Here is a 17,505-nt window from a genome sequence, read left to right as displayed (position 1 = left end):
GTGGAAACTAGTGGGTTGCTTTGGCAGATAGCCAGCATGGTCAGAATGGACCGAATGGCAGCCGCCTACTCGAACAATTCTCTGTCCACATGTGCCCTTTGTGTTCAGTTATATATCTAAAGTAAATAATTACCTTCTGTCAATTCTCTCACGATACTGTTGTCTGAATGTTGAGTTCTTTTCCAGCATTTGTAATGATTTCACTTGTTGAGAAAATTGAGGTGAAACAAAATAAAATGATTACACAGTCATGTTACGGTTATTTCACATGGTGGGGCTTTGATTTAGACCCAGGTTTAGGCAGACCCACATCTTGGGGTCCTGTTGAGATGGTGAGTCATTGCCGGTCTCAGATCGAGGTCCCTTACACGTGGGTTGGTGATATGACCTGGGTTATGGTTAGGGTCAGGTTGAAGTTACAGTTAGGTGAGGTCACCAATGCAGTTGAATGAAACAGCAGGGATCTGAATGTTTTGTGGTCTGACAGCATGTACCTGTGAGAAGTAATGGGAAAATACAGTTGTCACAGTCTGAGGTCGGGCAAGGATCATGCGACTCCTTTGCAGCTGGGCATTAACTTTCAGAAGACCTGCATTTTCAATCATCCTTGAAAGTTCCAAATCATCTCCCACAATATCTCAGCTGATGAGAAGGCTTTGGCAACATTGTGGCTTTAAATAAGAAACAAGAAGTTGTCATTTTTAGTTACGGAAAGATTTGGTGATTAACTTGTACATTAAGGGTTTCCACCTCTGCACTCTGCTCAGTGAGATCACAACTGATGTGTATCAGGTCCATCTCCCCCTATCAGTTTTATTTACCGGCCTTTAACTTCACACATTTTATTTCCTTTAAATACAAAATTGTCCATTGGCACCATGGAGGTTTTCTTTATTCTCAGATTACCTGAAATAGATCCCAAGTGAACACAGAAACTGCTGGAAATGCTCAGCAGGTGAAGAGAGGAACAGAGTTAACCCTTCAGGTGAATGATCTTTCGTCAGAACAGGGCAAGTTGTGAGTAGGGGCCAGAGGAGGAGGGAGTGTATGTGATCAGGTGGAGACCGAGAAAGGTGAATGGGGCCAGTGGTAGTGCTGCTGGCTGAGCAGGTAGTGAGGGGAGGTCAAGGAGTCCAGGTCATAGCACAGAAACAGGCCCTTTGGCCCAACTCATCCAGGCCGACCAATGTGCCTACCTGAGCTAGTCCCGTTTACTTACATTTGGCCCATATCTCTCAAAACCCATGTACCTGTCCAAATATCTTTTATACATAATTGTACCTGTCTCAACCACTTCATCTGGCAGCTTGTTCCACACACCCACCACCCTCTGTGTAAAAACATTGCTTCTCGTTTATATTAAATCTCTCCCCTCTCACCTTAAACCTTTGCCCTCCAGTTCTTGATTCCCCAACCCTGGGAAAAAGATTAAGTGCATTTGTGACAGATAGTCACTTTCCAGGCCCCCAAAAGGTTTATTGCCAACCTCAGCTTTTTAGCACAGCAGCATGACCTGTCCAAAGGTCGAGAAGTGGTTGCTCATTAAGCTAAAATTCCTTTCGCAAAAACAGCAGAAATTGTCCAAGGCTCGAGATGTTTGCTGTTTGCTGAGTTAAACTTCTAACCAATATTCCCTGCTCAGCCTCTTGACATAAACAAGAGAACAATGGGGTCCACGTTTCCTTCATTAAACCCTCCAGTCACCTGGCCTGAAAATGTGGTTGAAAAAACATCATGTGTCAATGGTGTGAACTCGGTGAAAAAACAGTACCAATGTTAGAAAGCAGTCAGGGAGGGGGGAATGACAGAGAGAAGGGGTTACAGAAAGACCTAGAATTCATTCCTCAGCCTTTGGTTTTTGTGACGGACGACTTGCTCGTCTGCAACTTGTTGGTCTGGCTTTATAGTTTGTAAGAATTGTACCTGTATTTGGAAATTCTTTGTAAGTTACAAGTCATTGTTAAGAATTACTTATTAGAATTAAATGTGTCTTACTTAAGATAAAATAAACTTTAAACTGCTTCATTAGCTGGAAGTATCTTCTCCTTGATTGGGAGGAGGGACCCACCGTTTAAAATAATGATTATTGACAGCTAGACCTTTCCATAGGGACTGAAGTAGCGAAGTAAACTAGTCCTTGAAGTGCAGGTTGATACAGTATAATCTCCCTATAGTGAGGGTACTCGTAAGTACTTATGACAGACAGAACTTAAAGTCTTGACTTAAGTTTAGAGTTCTAGAATGGTACACTCAATATCATCACACATTCACCCTATCTATGCCCCTCATTATTATGCAACTCTTTAAGATCATCTCTCAGTCTCCTATGTGCCAAGGAAAGAAGTCCTAGACTGTCCAACCTCTCCCTATAACTCAGTCCTTCAAGTCCTAGCAACATCCTTGTAAATCTTTTCTGCATGCTTTCCAGTTACAAACATCTTTCCTATAGCAGGGCGACCAAAACTGAACACAATACCCCAAGTGTGGTGTCACCAGCGTCCTGTACAACCACACCATGACCTCACAACTTTTAAACTCAATGACCGACTGATGAAAGGGCAGTGTGACAAAAGCCTTCTTCACGTCCTGTTTACTTCCATTTGTTCTATTCATTTTTCTTGTTGTGAATGCTCCAAACATTCAGATACACTGCTTTTAATTTTGTTACTGTAACATTTTTCTCCACTTTTACTCCCTCTTCTGCTCGACTTTGTATCTGTTGTCTATTTATTTGACCTGCTGCCTTTCTAACTTCCCTTTCCCCATTGTTTCTCTCCTCCCAAATGCCCTTTGATGTTCCCACTCCACACACCCTACCTACAATGAGGGTTCCGCTCCCCCATTTTCAGGCAGGGAGTTGCAGAACCCCACCACCTCTGGGTGAGAACACCTTTCCCCACCTTCCCTCTGATCCTTCGACTCGTTATTTTAAACTTGTACCCCTGGTTTTTGACCCCTCTGTTGAGGAAGATAGGCCCTTCCCATTCATCTGGGCCACTCAGAATTTTATAGCCCCCATTCGGAATTTTATAATACCCCGTTAAGCCTCCCTTCAGTCTCCTGTTAGAGAGAAAACTAATCCTAGACTATCAAAGTGAAAGTTAAAAAAACTGCAGACGCTGGAAATCTAAAATAAAAACAGGAAATGCTGGAAATACTCAGCAGGTCAGGCAGCGTCTCTGCGGAGGGAAACAGGATTAACGTTTCAGAATAAACCCTTCATCAGAACAAACTATCAAATCGTGTTGCATTGTTACTACAGTCCTGGCAACATCCGTGGGGAGGAATGGCCTTGTGTTAACGTGTGCAGGAAAAGAAAAACGTAACTGATCTAAGTTTCTCCTCAGTAAGTTAACAGATTTTAGTGCAGACATTCATTTACTGCATTTAGTTTCCACATGTTGGTGTAATGCCAATAAGAGGAGATAGTTAAAGACATTGGAAGTTGTAGAGGAACTTCCAGCATGGTCTTGTTGAGCTTCATGTAATCAGACGGTTGTTGTTTCTACATTAGGATTACCTCCTCAACGATCATGAATCAGCTCACAACCACCCCCCCCCCCCCCCCCCCCCCCCCCCCCCCCCCCCCCCCCCCACCCCCCCCCCCCCCCCCCCCCCCCCCCCCCCCCCCCCCCCAGTGGGTGACAATAGGGTGAGCAAGGTTGTGAGGAGGGCACCAGGGGCCTGCTGAGGTAGCAATAAGTTGAGTGGGCAAGAAGCAGGTGGTGGGGTCCGTGGGAAAATGGGAGTTTATCCACTCTGGGAGAGTGCAAAAGTAGGTTATTATTTAAGCAGAATGTTGTGGCACAATGGGATTGGGGGTCTCCATTACAATGGGATTGGGGGTCTCCATGTATTAAATGTAAAGAGTTAGCATGCAGGTACACCAATTTATTAGGAAGGTTGGTGAATGTGGCTTTCATTGCGAGGGGGGAAGGAGTATAAAGTAGGGCAGCCTTGATGGATCTATACAAGGTGCTGGTGAGACCTGGGGTACTGCACACAATGCTGGTCTCCATGTCTAAGGAAGGATGTGCTTGCATTGGAAGCAATGCAGAGAATCTTCATTGGGTTGACTCCTGGGTTGAAGGGTTGATGTATGAAGAGAGGTTGTACCAGTTGTGCCTTAACTCATTGGAGTTTAGCAGTATGAGAGGTGATCTTGTATAGTAAACATACAAGATTCTGGGCTGGGTTGACAGAATGGATGCTGGGAGATGTTTCCCCACTGGGGGTCTAGAACCAGGAGGCAAGATGTCAGAATTAAGGGTGTCTATAGAGATGAGCAGGAATGCCTTCCCTCACAGGATTTTGTCCCTCTGGAATCCTCGGTGCCAAAGAGCTGTGGATGTGGGGACTAAATAGAGACTGAAAGGCACTGCACCGGAGTGAAGGGGGAAAGTGGTGCTGAGGCCAAGACTGGATCAGCCATGATCTTAATGTTGCAGCAGGCTCGAGGGGCTGAATGGCCTGCTCTCCCCCCCCCCCCCCAATGGGTGAGGCAATGTAAATATCCCTACCCTGATTGCCTTCAAAACTTCACTCTGCTGGGTCCCACTGAACCAACCGTTTGTGGACCTCAGCTTTCAGTAGTCAATGGCTCTGGGTAACAACACGGATAAGATTTTTTCCTGCCAAGCAATACTCAGCAAAACATTCCAGTTGACAGGTAATATTCTTCTGAAATCAAAAAGGTTTTGGGTAAATCAAACATCAAAAGGCATTTAAAACTGTGTAGACATTTCTTCTCAGAGGCTAGTGAACCTCTGGAATTCTCTGCCACCAAGGGTGGGGCAGGCCAGATCATTGGATATATTTAAGGTGGAGATAGATAAATATTTGGAAGATCAAGGAATTGAGAGTTCTGGGGAACTGGCACAAAAGCAGAGTTGAGGCCAGTGTAGATTAACCATGGACATGTTGGATGGTGGGACAGGTTCGAGGGGCTGAGTGGCCTACTCCTGCTCTGATGTTCTCGTGTCTTGTGCTTTGTGCTGACAAGTCTTTAAGAACCATTGCCTCAGGAGGTTTGTCACAATTCAGCCAATCATGTTGTGTGCCAAGCTGCCTCAGCAGTAACACACTCCAAGGTCACGCAACAAAAGGCAACGTTGGTTTTAAAATCCACCAAGCAGATCAAACAAAGTTGGATAAAAGCAGCACAAAAATCAACCAATTTGTAAACTTATTGCAATAGAACTCGAGGAAATACAAATGGGGACAAGCCAAAAAAATCTCTGCAAGACAGGTCATCAGGTTAAGTGAGTAGGGTCCAGGGGGATTGTTTGTACAATCATAGCCAGTGGAAAGAAAGGACAAGTTTGTAATTTGTTTACTGTCCCTCCCCTTACATCTTCCTGCAATGTACCCACTGAGAATTGTTTCTGACTGTTCAGGGATGTGACCTGTGCTCAAACTGCAGCATTTCAATTGACATAAAGAACTGAAAACAAGGGGTGAACATTCAGGCCTTCGAACCTACTCCACAGTTCAATAAGGTCACTGATGATCTTTCACCTCCAGTTCATTTTGGTGCTCTATCCCCAAACCCTCATTGTCCAAAATATTGTTGATCTTAACCTTGAATTTATTCAACAACCACACACCCACAACTTAGTGGTGGAGAATCCAGAGATACCTTCCATCCCCTCATCCTGAACGGCATCCTCTAATCAATCCCATGTCTATTTGCCTTGGTTCTAGTTTCCTCTGGCTGGGAATCAGCCCCTCAACACCACTCATTTACTGGTGTAGGAGTGTAGTAAAGTTACAGAAATGAATTCAGATTCCATTTGTTCATCTGGAGACATTGGCCTAACTCCTTCCATCCAAGCTGGGAGCTTTAGTTCAAATAATTAAATAAATCTGGTATGAAATAAAGCTAGTATTGACAATGGTCAGCAGGAAACTGTTAACCTGCTTTTAAAAACCCATCCATGAAGGAATGTAGTCACCATCTTTACCTGGTCTGGCCTGGGTGTGATTCCAGTGCCAACAATGTGATTGCGTTTTAGCTGCAGACTCTGTTTTGCTGCATGGACGATGAACACTGGCAGTGCCAGTCATGTTCTCATCTTATGAATGAGTCACAGAGTCATACAGCACAGAAAAAGGCCCTTCGGCCCAACTGGTCCATGCTGACCAAGATGCCCCATCTAAGCTCATCCCATTGGCCAGCAATTGGCCCATAACCTTCTAACCCTTTCCTATCCATGTTCCCACCGCTGTCTGTGAGGAGTTTGTATGTTCTCCCTGTGTCTGTGTGGGTTTCCTCCGGGTGCTCCGGTTTCCTCCCACATTCCAAAGACGTGCAGGTTAGGAACTGTGGGCATGCTATGTTGACGCCAGAAGAGTGGCGACACTTGCGGGCTGCCCCCAGCACATTTGCAGAAATGCAAAAGATGCATTTCACTGTGTTTCAATGTATATGTGACTAATAAAGAAATATCTTAACTTAATATCATGTACCTGTCCAACTGTCTTTTAAAAGTTGTTATTGTACCTGCCTCAACCACTTCCTCTGGCAGCTCATTCCACACACATACCACCCTGTGTAAAAAAAGTTGCCCCTCAGGTTCCTATTAAATCTCTCCCCTCTCACCTTAAACCTATGCCCTCTAGTCCTTGATTCCCAAACCCTGGGAAAAAGACTGAGTGCATTCACCCTATCTATGCCCTCATGTACATTTTATACAATGAATAAAATAAATATCCTCAGTATCTTTATGTTCCAATTCAATCACCTCTGATTCATCTAAATTCAATGAATGTCTCTTGACTTCTGCAATTTCTGAATAATCTGAAAGATGTGACCTTGCTTATTTTGGGCTGCAGGGATACAAAAAGGTTAAAATTAGGAGCTGAATCATAACTTGAGATGTGGTGTACCCCATTAGAAAAACTATTCCATTGAGAAAAATCTACTCTTCTATTTAAAATGTGGGTGTTTCTCCAGTGCACTGGCTTTACGTTTGAAAAACACAAGGAGATCCCCTACTATTCTTTGAGCAATGCAGCTTTATTAAGAGTTTGCCTTTCCATTACCACATACCACATCCTTCTTCACCACACTGCAGTGACGACATTGCATCAGTACGAGGGTTGAGGTTTCCAGAGACTGAAGACAATCATGTAGTCACCATTAGTCTATGTAACAAAGGGCCTTGGTGTTACAGGGGGAGGCAGTGAATAATCATTCTTGCAATAATAGAAAATTAAATTTTCCACTCCTCCCCCAGGTAAGGAAGGGGACAGAAAGACAAGGTTGTGCTTTGTGCTTAAGTCATGCTGATTTGGAAAATTAAATTCCTGACTACTTGTCTAGTATTGAAATTGCCCTCAAGTAAGTTTTTCTAATCATGTTGAGAAAGTGAACTTAGTTAATGATCCAGTGATAATGAAACTTTTCTCCCAATATAAATTATGCCTCTGACAACTGTTCCAAATGCCCCTATCAACCGAAGCTGCCCCCTTACAGCCATTGAGGATTGAGAGGGAGAGAGTGGCTGCTGCACAGAACAACCTAATACTCTTTTACGAAGAGAAGGGCCGTGCATTTTTCCATGTTAAGTACTGGAGATACGCCAGTGAAACGCAACTTTAATTAGCCCAATGTACTGAGTTAGCAACAGAGTTAAGGGTGGGGATGATGAGGAATTTCTAAAATGTGTCCAGGATAATCCTCGAGGACAGAGTGCCACTGGTCCAGCAAGGAAGGAGATAGTGATCATAACATCATAAGACTTAGGCTAGCTGTAGAAAAGGAGAGGCATGATCTAAAGTAAAGATAGTTAGAGGAGGACCGATTTCAATGAAATGAGACCGGTGTAAGATGAGATATCTTTATTAGTCACATGTACATTGAAACACAGTGAAATGCATCTTTTGCACAGAGTGTTCTGTGGGCAGCCCACAAGTGTCGCCATGTTTCCAGCACCAACATAGCATCTTCCTAACCCGTACATCTTTGGAATGTGGGAGGAAACCTGAGCACCCGGAGGAAACCCATGCAGATGGGGGGAGAACGTACAAACTCCTTACAGGACAGCGGCCAGAATTGAACTGGGTTGCTGGTGAAGTAATAGTGTTATGCTAACTGCTACACTACTGTGCTGGCAAGCCCGTTTGAAAGGAAATGAATGAATGGCAAGTGTGATATCAAGAGTCCAGGAGCAGCATGTTCCTGTTAGGGTGAAGGATAAACCTGGCAAGTTTAGGGAACCCTGGCTGACGAGAGATTGAGGCTCTGGTCAGGAAAAAGGAGGAAGCATACATTGTGTTTAGGAGGTTGAGGACAAGTGAATCCCTTGATGACCATAAAAAAGATTAAGAATACACTTGAGGGAAATCAGGAGGGTGGAGAGTGTATGAGGTGGATCTGGCAGGTAAGGTTAAGGAAAATCCCAAAAGGTTCTATAGATATATTAAGAGTAAAAGGGTGCCCAGGGAGACAGTAGGTCCCCTCAGGGATCAGCAGGATGCCTATGTCTCAAGCCACAGGAGATGGGTGGGATTTTTAATGAATATTTCTCCTCAGTGTTTACTGAGGAGAAAATCATGGTTGCTCAGGAGATAAGAGAAACAAGTGGAGATGTTTTGGAGAACATTCATATTACCAGGGAGGAGGTATTTGCAGCCTTACAGTACATTAAGGTGGATAAATCCCCAGGGCCTAACCAAGTGCATCCTCAGACTTTGTGGGAGGCTAGATGAGAAATCGTGGAGACTCTTGCAGAGATATTTACTTTATCATTAGCCACTAGTGAAGTTCCTGAAGATTGGAAGGTGGCTGATGTCGTTCCATTGTTTAAGAAGGGTAGCAAAGACAAGCCAGGGAACTACAGGCCAGTCAGCCTGACGTCAGTAGTGGGGAAGTTAGAACCATAGAACACTACAGCACAGAAAACAGGCCATTCAGCCCTTCTAGTCTGTGCCAAAATGTTATTCCGCTAGTCCCATTTACCTGCACCCAGTCCATAACCCTCCAGACCTCTCCTGTCCATGTATCTACCCAATTTATTCTTAAAACTTAAGAGTGAGCCCACATTTATTAGATCAGATGGCAGCCCATTCCACACTCCCACCACTCTTTGAATGAAGTTCCCCCTAAACCTTTCCCCTTTCACCCTAAAGCCATGTCCTGTTGTACTTATCTCTCCTAATCTAAGTGGAAAGAGCCTACTCACATTAACTCTGTCTATACCCCTCTAATTTTGTAAACCTCTATCAAATCTCCCCTCGTTCTTCTGCACTCCAAGGAATAAAGTCCTAACCTGTTCAATCTTTCCCTGTAATTCAACTCCTGAAGACCCGGAAACATTCTAGTAAATCTCCTCTGCACTCATTCAATCTTACTGATATCCTTCCTATAGTTAGGCGACCAGAACTGCACACAATACTCCAAATTTGGCCTCACCAATGTCTCATACAACCTCACCATAACATCCCAACTTCTATACTCAATACTTTGATTTATGAATGCCAGGATGCCAAAAGCCTTCTTTACAACCCTGTCTACCTGCGACGCCACTTTCAGGGAATTATGTATCTGAACTCCCAGATCCCTTTGTTCCTCCGCACTCCTCAGTGCCCTACCATTTACTGTGTATGTCCTACCTTGATTTGTCCTTCCAAAAATGCAACACCTCACACTTGTCTGCATTAAATTCCATCTGCCATTTTCTGGCTCATTTTTCCAGATGGTCCAGATCCCTCTGCAAGCTTTGAAAGCCTTCCTCGCTGTCCACAACGCCTCCAATCTTAGTGTCATCGGCAAACTTGCTGATCCAATTTACCACATTATCATCTAGATCATTGATATAGACAACAAACAACAATGGCCCCAGCACAGATCCCTGAGGCACACCACTAGTCACAGGCCTCCAGTCTGAGAAACAATCATCCACTACCACTCTCTGTCTTCTCCCATACAGCCAATTTTGAATCCAGTTTACAACGTCTCCATGGATACCCAGTGTCTGAACCTTCTGAACTAACCTCCCATGTGGGACCTTGTCAAGGCCTTACTAAAGTCCATGTAGACAACATCCACAGCCTTTCCTTCATCTACTTTCTTGGTAACCTCCTTGAAAAACTCTACAAGATTCATTAAACACGATCTAGCACACACAAAGTCATGCTGACTATCCTTAATCAGCCCTTGGTTGTCCAAATACTTGTATATCCAATCTTTCAGGACACCTTCCAATAATTTATCTACTACTGATGTCAGGCTCACTGGCCTGTAATTACCTGGTTTATTTTTAGAGCCTTTTTTAAACAACAGAACGACATGAGCTACCCTCCAGTCCTCCAGCACCGCACCCGTGGCTAAGGGCATTTTAAATATATCTGCCAGGGCCCCTGCAATTTCTACACTAGTCTCTCTCAAGGTCCGAGGAAATATCTTATCAGGCCCAGGAGATTTATCTACCTTTATTCGCTGTAAAGCAGCAAGCACCTCCTCCTCTTTAATCTCTATATGTTCCATGACACTATTGCCTGTTTCCCTTCTTTCCATATCCACTATGCCAGTTTCCTGAGTAAATACTGATGCAAAGAAACTGTTTAAGATCTCCCCCATCTCCTGAGGCTCCACACATAGATGACCACTCTGATCTTCTAGGGGACCAATTTTGTCCCTTACTATCCTTTTACTCTTCATATACTCGTAGAAACCCTTCGGGTTTACCTTCACATTATCTGCCAAAGCAACCTCATGTCTTCTTTTTGCCTTCCTGATTTCCTTCTTTAGGATTTTCTTACTTTTTCTATACTCTTCAAGTACCTCATTTGTTCCTAGTTGCCTATACCTGCTGTACACCTCTCTCTTTTTCTTGACCAGATCATCAATATCCCTTGAAAACCAATGTTCCCTATGCTGGTTAATTTTGCCTTTAATCCTGACAGGAACATGCAAACTCTGCACTCTCAAAATTTCACCTTTGAAGGCCTTCCACTTACTGAGCACATCCTTGCCAGAAAACAACTTATCCCAATCCACTCTTCATAGATCCTTTCTCATTTCCAAAAAATTGGCCTTTCTCCAATTTAGAACCTCAACCCGAGGACCAGACCTGTCCTTATACATAATTAACTTGAAACTAATGACATTATGGTCACTGGACCTAAAATGTTCACCTGCACATACTTCTGTCACCTGACCTGTCTGGTTCCCTAAATAGGAGATCAAGCATTGCATTCTCTCTCGTTGGTACCTCTATATATAGATTTAGAAAACTTTCCTGAACACATTTGACAAATTCTAAGCCATCCAGCCCTTTCACAGTGTGGGAGTCCCAGTCAATATGTGGAAAGTTAAAATCCCCTACTATTACAACTTTCTGTTTCTTACATCGGTCTGCTATCTCTCTACAGATTTGTTCCTCCAATTCTCTCTGACTATTGGGCGGTCTATAATACAACCCTATTAGTGTGGCCACACCTTTCCTTTTCCTCAGCTCCATCCATATGGCATCTGTAGACGAGCTGTCCGGGCTGTCCTGTTCATGCACAGCTGTGATATTTTCCCTGACTAGTAACGCCACTCCTCCCCCTTTCATCCCTCCTCCTCTATCACGTCTGAAACAACAGAACCCCAGGACATTAAGCTGCCAGTCCTGCCCTTCCTGCAACCATGTCTCACTAATAGCAATAATGTCATAATCCCACATGCCAATCCACGCCCAAAGCTCATCTACCTTTCCTACAATACTCCTTGCATTGAAATAAATGCATCTGAGAACATTTCTATCACGTACAAACCTTTGATTTCTGTCTATACCTGCAGTCCTCGCATGATCTTTTACCTCCATCTCACTATCTGCTCCAAAACTGGTTCCCCTCCCCCTGAAAATCTAGTTTAAAGCCCCCCAGAGCAGCACCAGCAAACCTACCCGCAAGGTTAGTCCCCCTCCAGTTCAAGTGCAAACTGTCCCGTCGGAACAGGTCCCACCTTCTCTGGAACAAAGCCCAATTGTCCAGAAACATGAAGCCCTCCCTCCTGCACCATCTCCTTAGCCACGTATTTAGCTGCATGATCTTCCTACTTCTAGCCTCACTAGCACATGGCACAGGTAGCAGTCCTGAGATTGCAACCTTAGAGGTCCTGTCCTTCAACTTTGAACCTAATTCGCTAAACTCTTTACAGGACCTCCTCCTCCTTCCTATCCACGTCATTGGTCCCAACATGGACCACAACATCTGGCTGCTCACCCTCCCTCCTGAGAATATCAAGAACTCAATCCGACATATTGCAGACCCCGGCACCAGGGAGACAACAGACCATCCGGAATTCTCGATCTCTCCCACAGAACCTCCTATCTGTCCCCCTAACTATCGAATCCCCATCACTACTGCTCTCCTCTTTTCCCTCCTTCCTTTCTGAGCTGATGGTCCCGTCTCAGTGCCAGAGACGTGACCACTACAACTTGTCCCTAGTAGGTCATCCCCACCAGCAGTATCCAAAACAGTATAGTTATTGTTGATGGGAATGGCCACAGGGGTGCTCTGCTCTTTCTGTCTATACCCCTTCCCTTTCCTGACAGTCACCCTGCTACCTGCCTCCTGACTTTTAGGGGTGACTATCTCCCTGAAACTCCTGTCTATTTCTGCCTCATGAATGATCCAGAGTTCATCCAGCTCCAGTTCCATTTCCCTAAATCAGTTTGCCAGGAGCTGCAGCTGGATGCACCTTTTACAGGTGTAGTCATCAGGGACAAGTGTGCTGTCCCTGACTTCCCACATACTGCATACGGAGCAGACAACTGCTCTAACTGCTGCCTTCATTACCTACTCCTAAGTTAATTAAATTAGAAACATAGAAAACCTACAGCACAATTCAAGCCCTTCGGCCCACAAAGCTGTGCCGAACATGTCCCGACCCCAGAAATTACTAGGCTTACCCATAGCCCTCTATTTTTCTCAGCTCCATGTACCCATCCAACAGTCTCTTAAAAGACCCTATCATATCCACCTCCACCACCGTTGCCGGCAGCCCATTCCACACACTCGCCACTCTCTGAGTAAAAAACTTACCCCTGACATCTCCTCTATACCTACTCCCCAGCACCTTAAACCTGTGTCCTCTTGTGGCCACCATTTCAGCCCTGGGAAAAAGCCTCTGACTATCCACACGATCAATACCTCTCATCATCTTATACACCTCTATCAGGTCCTCCCTCATCCTCCATCACTCCAAGGAGAAAAGGCCGAGTTCCCTCAACCTGCTTTCATAAGGCATGCTTTGCATTCCAGGCATCATCCTTGTAAATCTCCTCTGCACCCTTTCTATGGCTTCCACATCCTTCCTGTAGTGAGGCAACCAGAACTGAGCACAATACTCCAAGTGGGGTCTGACCAGTGTCCTATATAGCTGCAACAATACCTCCCAGCTCCTAAATTCAATTCCCCGATTGATGAAGGACAATACACTGTATGCCTTCTTAACCACAGAGTCAACCTGCGCAGCTGCTTTGAGCGTCCTTTGGACTCAGACCCCAAGATCCCTCTGATCCCCCACACTGCCAAGAGTCCTTACTTACCAGCCTTACCTCTCTGGGAGCAAGCTCTTCCTCAGCCTCTGCTTGCCAAAGCCTCAAAGCTCCACTCCTACCCCGAGCCACTCCTCTTCAGTTACCCCTGCCAACTACCTCAAGTAGACACTCAAACACTCAACACTCTGGTTAGCCCTTCAGTTGCCCTCCACATATTAAGCTTTTTAAATACACTCACTGTACCTGAAAGGGAACTGCTACTCCAACGGCTCCCGGGCTGCCCCTGAGTTACTGGAGGAAATTCTGAGGGACAGGATCTACCAGCATTTGGATAGACAGAGTCTGATTAGGAGGAGTCAGCACGACTTTGTGCGTGGAAAGTCATGCTTGATGAATCTTTTAGAGTTTTTTGAAGAAGTAACCAAAAGGGTAGATGAGGGCCAGGCCGTGGATGTTGTCTACTTTGACTTTAGCAAGGCCTTCCACAAGGTCCCAAATGGTAGGCTGGTCTGGAAGGTTCGGTCCCATGGAATCCAGGGAGAGCTAGTTAGGTGGATTCAAAATTGGCTCGGAGGTAGGAAGCAGAGGATGGTGGTTGAAGGTTGTTTCTCAGAATGGAAGCCGATGACTTGTGGTGTGCCACAGGGATTGGTTTTGGGACCCTTGTTATTCAGTTTATATAAATGATTTGGATGCAAGTGCACAAGGCTTGATCAGTAAGTTTACAGATGATTGTTGTTGATAGTTAAGAAGATTATTGTAGATTACAGGGGGATCTTGATCAGTTAGGAAAGTGGGTTGAGGAGTGGCGAATGGATTTCAACACAGATAAGTGTGAGGTGATGCATTTTGGTAGGTCAAACCAGCGTAGGACTTATACTATGAATGGTAGGAGACCAGGGAGTGTAATGGAACAGAGGGACTGACAGGTACAAGTGCACAGCTTGTTGAAAGCAGTATCACAGGTAGACAGGGTGATGAAAAAGGCGTCCAGCACACCGGCCTTCATCAATCAGGGCACTGAGTATAGGAGTTCGGACATTATGTTACTGTTGTATAAGTCATTAGTGAGGCTGCACTTGGAGTACTGTGTACAATTTGGATCGCCTTATTATGAAAAAGACGTGGTTAAACTGGAAAGAATTCAGAAAAGATTTACAAGGATGTTACCAGGACTTGAGAGCCTGAGTTATAGGGAGAGGTTGGTCAGGCTGGGTCTTTATTCCTTGGAACATAGGAGAATGAGGGGCGACCTTATAGAAGCATTTACAATTATGAGAGGCATAGATAAGGTGTTCATTTCTGGTCGCCTCATTATAGGAAGGATGTGGAAGCTTTAGAGAGGGTGCAGAGGAGATTTACCAGGATGCTGCCTGGATTGGAGAACATGTCTTATGAGGATAGGTTGAGCGAGCTCGGAGTTTTCTCTTTGGAGCGAAGGAGGATGAGAGGTGACTTGATAGAGGTGCGCAAGATGATAAGAGGCATAGATCGAGTGGACAGTCAGAGACTTTTTCCCAGGGCAAAAATGGATAACACAAGGGGGCATAATTTTAAGATGATTGGAGGAAGGTATAGGGGGGATGTCAGGGGTAAGTTTTTTACACAGAGTGGTGGATGCGTGGAACACACTGCCGGCAGAGGTGGTAGAGACAGATACATTAGGGACACTTAAGAGACTCTTAGATAGATACATGAATGATAGAGAAATGGAGGGCTATGTGGGAGGGAAGGGTTAGATAGATCTTAGAGCAGGATAAAATGTCGGCACAACATCACGGGCCGAAGGACCTATACTGTGCTGTCATGTTCTATGTTCTCTACGTAAGAAGCATTTGGATAGGCTCATGGAGGGGCAGGGCTTAGAGGGAAATTGGGACTAGCTGGGTGGACGGCATGGACTGGTTGTGCTGAAGGGCTTGTACCTGTGCTGTATTGCTCTATGACTCTGTGACTTGAGCTATGGACTTGAGGTGAACCATACTGCACCATATCAATAAATTGCACTGGTATAAAATTGAAACTTCAGAGTGTTTTTTATGGGAGAGAAATTTCTACCCTGAATTACATTCAGTTCCAAATGTTTGAATGTTTCACATGTTTTTGGGCTGGATGAAACATGGCTAATGAGTCAGGTTGTGTGTTCAGATCCCATTCCAGAGATGTCTAAAACTAGATGCCACAGGTTTAGGGTCAGGGGTATGCAAGTTAGAAGTGATCTGAGGAAGAACCTTTTCACCCAGAAGGTTGTTGGAGTCTAGAAGCATCCCCTGAGTGTGCAGAGGAGGCAGAAATTCTCACATCATTTGAAAAGTATCCAGGTAAACACCTGAATCACCAAGGCATAAAAGGTTACAGATTACATGCAACAAATGGGAAAGGCACTGATGGATACTTGACAATGGCAAGAACATGGTGGGTTTTTGTTTCTGTGCAATGTGACCAACTGGCCCTATGATTCTATTTAAACATAAAATCCATGCCGAAACTCTGGTGCTTTGTTAAGAACTGATGTACTATTAGAGGCACTGTTTTCCAGAAGACACATTAGTTTGATGGTCCACAGGCCCTCTCAGGTGAACGTTATAGATCCCTTTACAATTTTAAATGTGATCATGGTATTCTCCTCACAACCCTCACTGAAGAAGTTTCTGGTTGATGTCTCATTGATATTTAGGGTGAGACTGTATAACTTGGCTGGTACGTTTCTCACAGTGCAGCAGTATGCTTCATTCTCTATAAAATGCTTTGGGAGGCCTAGAAAGGGTCTGTATAATCTTCTACGGCACAAATTATTGCTGCACTAGTTAGACAATCTGGGACTGTGACTGGGGTACAATCGAGAGGGTTGTACCCTAGTCACAGTCCAAGATTACTGCTTTTGATCAAGTTGTACAAACTACTGATGCAATTATATGTGTGGACTTTGATTGAATGCAGCAGGGAATTTGGCTATGATGCTCCACAACTGAATACCTGACTAACACACTTTATTTAGTCCTTGTTCTGAGGGCCAAGGTTGGTCTACTCTTGGGCAGGGATTGATTGGGGATAGTCAGCATGGATTTCTTGGTGAGAGATCCTGTCTGACTGATTTGGCTGGGTTATTTGAAGTGGTAACTAGGTACATTGGCACTGCACTTGATGTAGTCTACACAGACTTCATTGGGATCTTTGTCAAGGTCCCACGTCAAAGGCTGGTCAGGAGGGTTGGAGCTCCTGGGATCCAAGGCAGGTTAGCAAGTTGGGACCAGGTTATACTGGGCAATGAGGCTGTGGATTTGTGACTGAAGTTCTTCATGGCCAAGTTTTAGCATTTCAGCAGGGATACTGTCACTTCCAAGGCCTTGTTATTTTCTAGTTGATCAGGAGAATCAGTAAGGTTGGCCCAGGTAGGCTGCTATAGGATGGTCAAGGGTGCTCATGTCAAGGACAGAGTCATGGTTGAGGAGACGTTTGAATTGTTCCAGCGGGTGTGGACTGCCTCTCGGTCCCTGATGAGTTCACCCCTTTCCTGGTTCACAATACTAGATCACAAGTAACCTGATCTCTCAACGGCTCCCCAAAGCACTCACCAAAGAAAATCACCTGTCCCACTATTACCGTTAATCTGGTTTGCCCAGTCCAAATGTAAAATCCCCCAATATTATTTTGTAATCTTTATTACTGACCACTAATTTCCTGAGTTATTCTATTCACTGCAGTTTTTATTGTACCTAGATCAAAGAATAACTCCACCAGACATGTCCCTCCCTTGCTCACTCCAAACTCCATACACACTGATTCCACTCATTGATTTTCTGAGTTAAACTGCCTTTATCTCATTTCTTAAAGTCAGGGACACCTCACCCCTTTTCCAATTTTTCCCATTTCTTCTAAAAATTCAATACCAGGAATATTTAGTCCTCACTCAGAAAACTTTACATTCATGTTCCTGAGATGGCTATTAGGTTGCAGATACTTCCATAAGAAAGAGAGGCAGGAGTGGCAGGTCTGCCTCTTGAGCCTGAGG

The sequence above is a fragment of the Pristis pectinata genome, chromosome 22 (assembly GCF_009764475.1).
Source record: "Pristis pectinata isolate sPriPec2 chromosome 22, sPriPec2.1.pri, whole genome shotgun sequence".
NCBI classification, from domain to species: Eukaryota; Metazoa; Chordata; class Chondrichthyes; order Rhinopristiformes; family Pristidae; genus Pristis; species Pristis pectinata.
Note: the sequence above shows the minus strand (reverse complement) of the source record.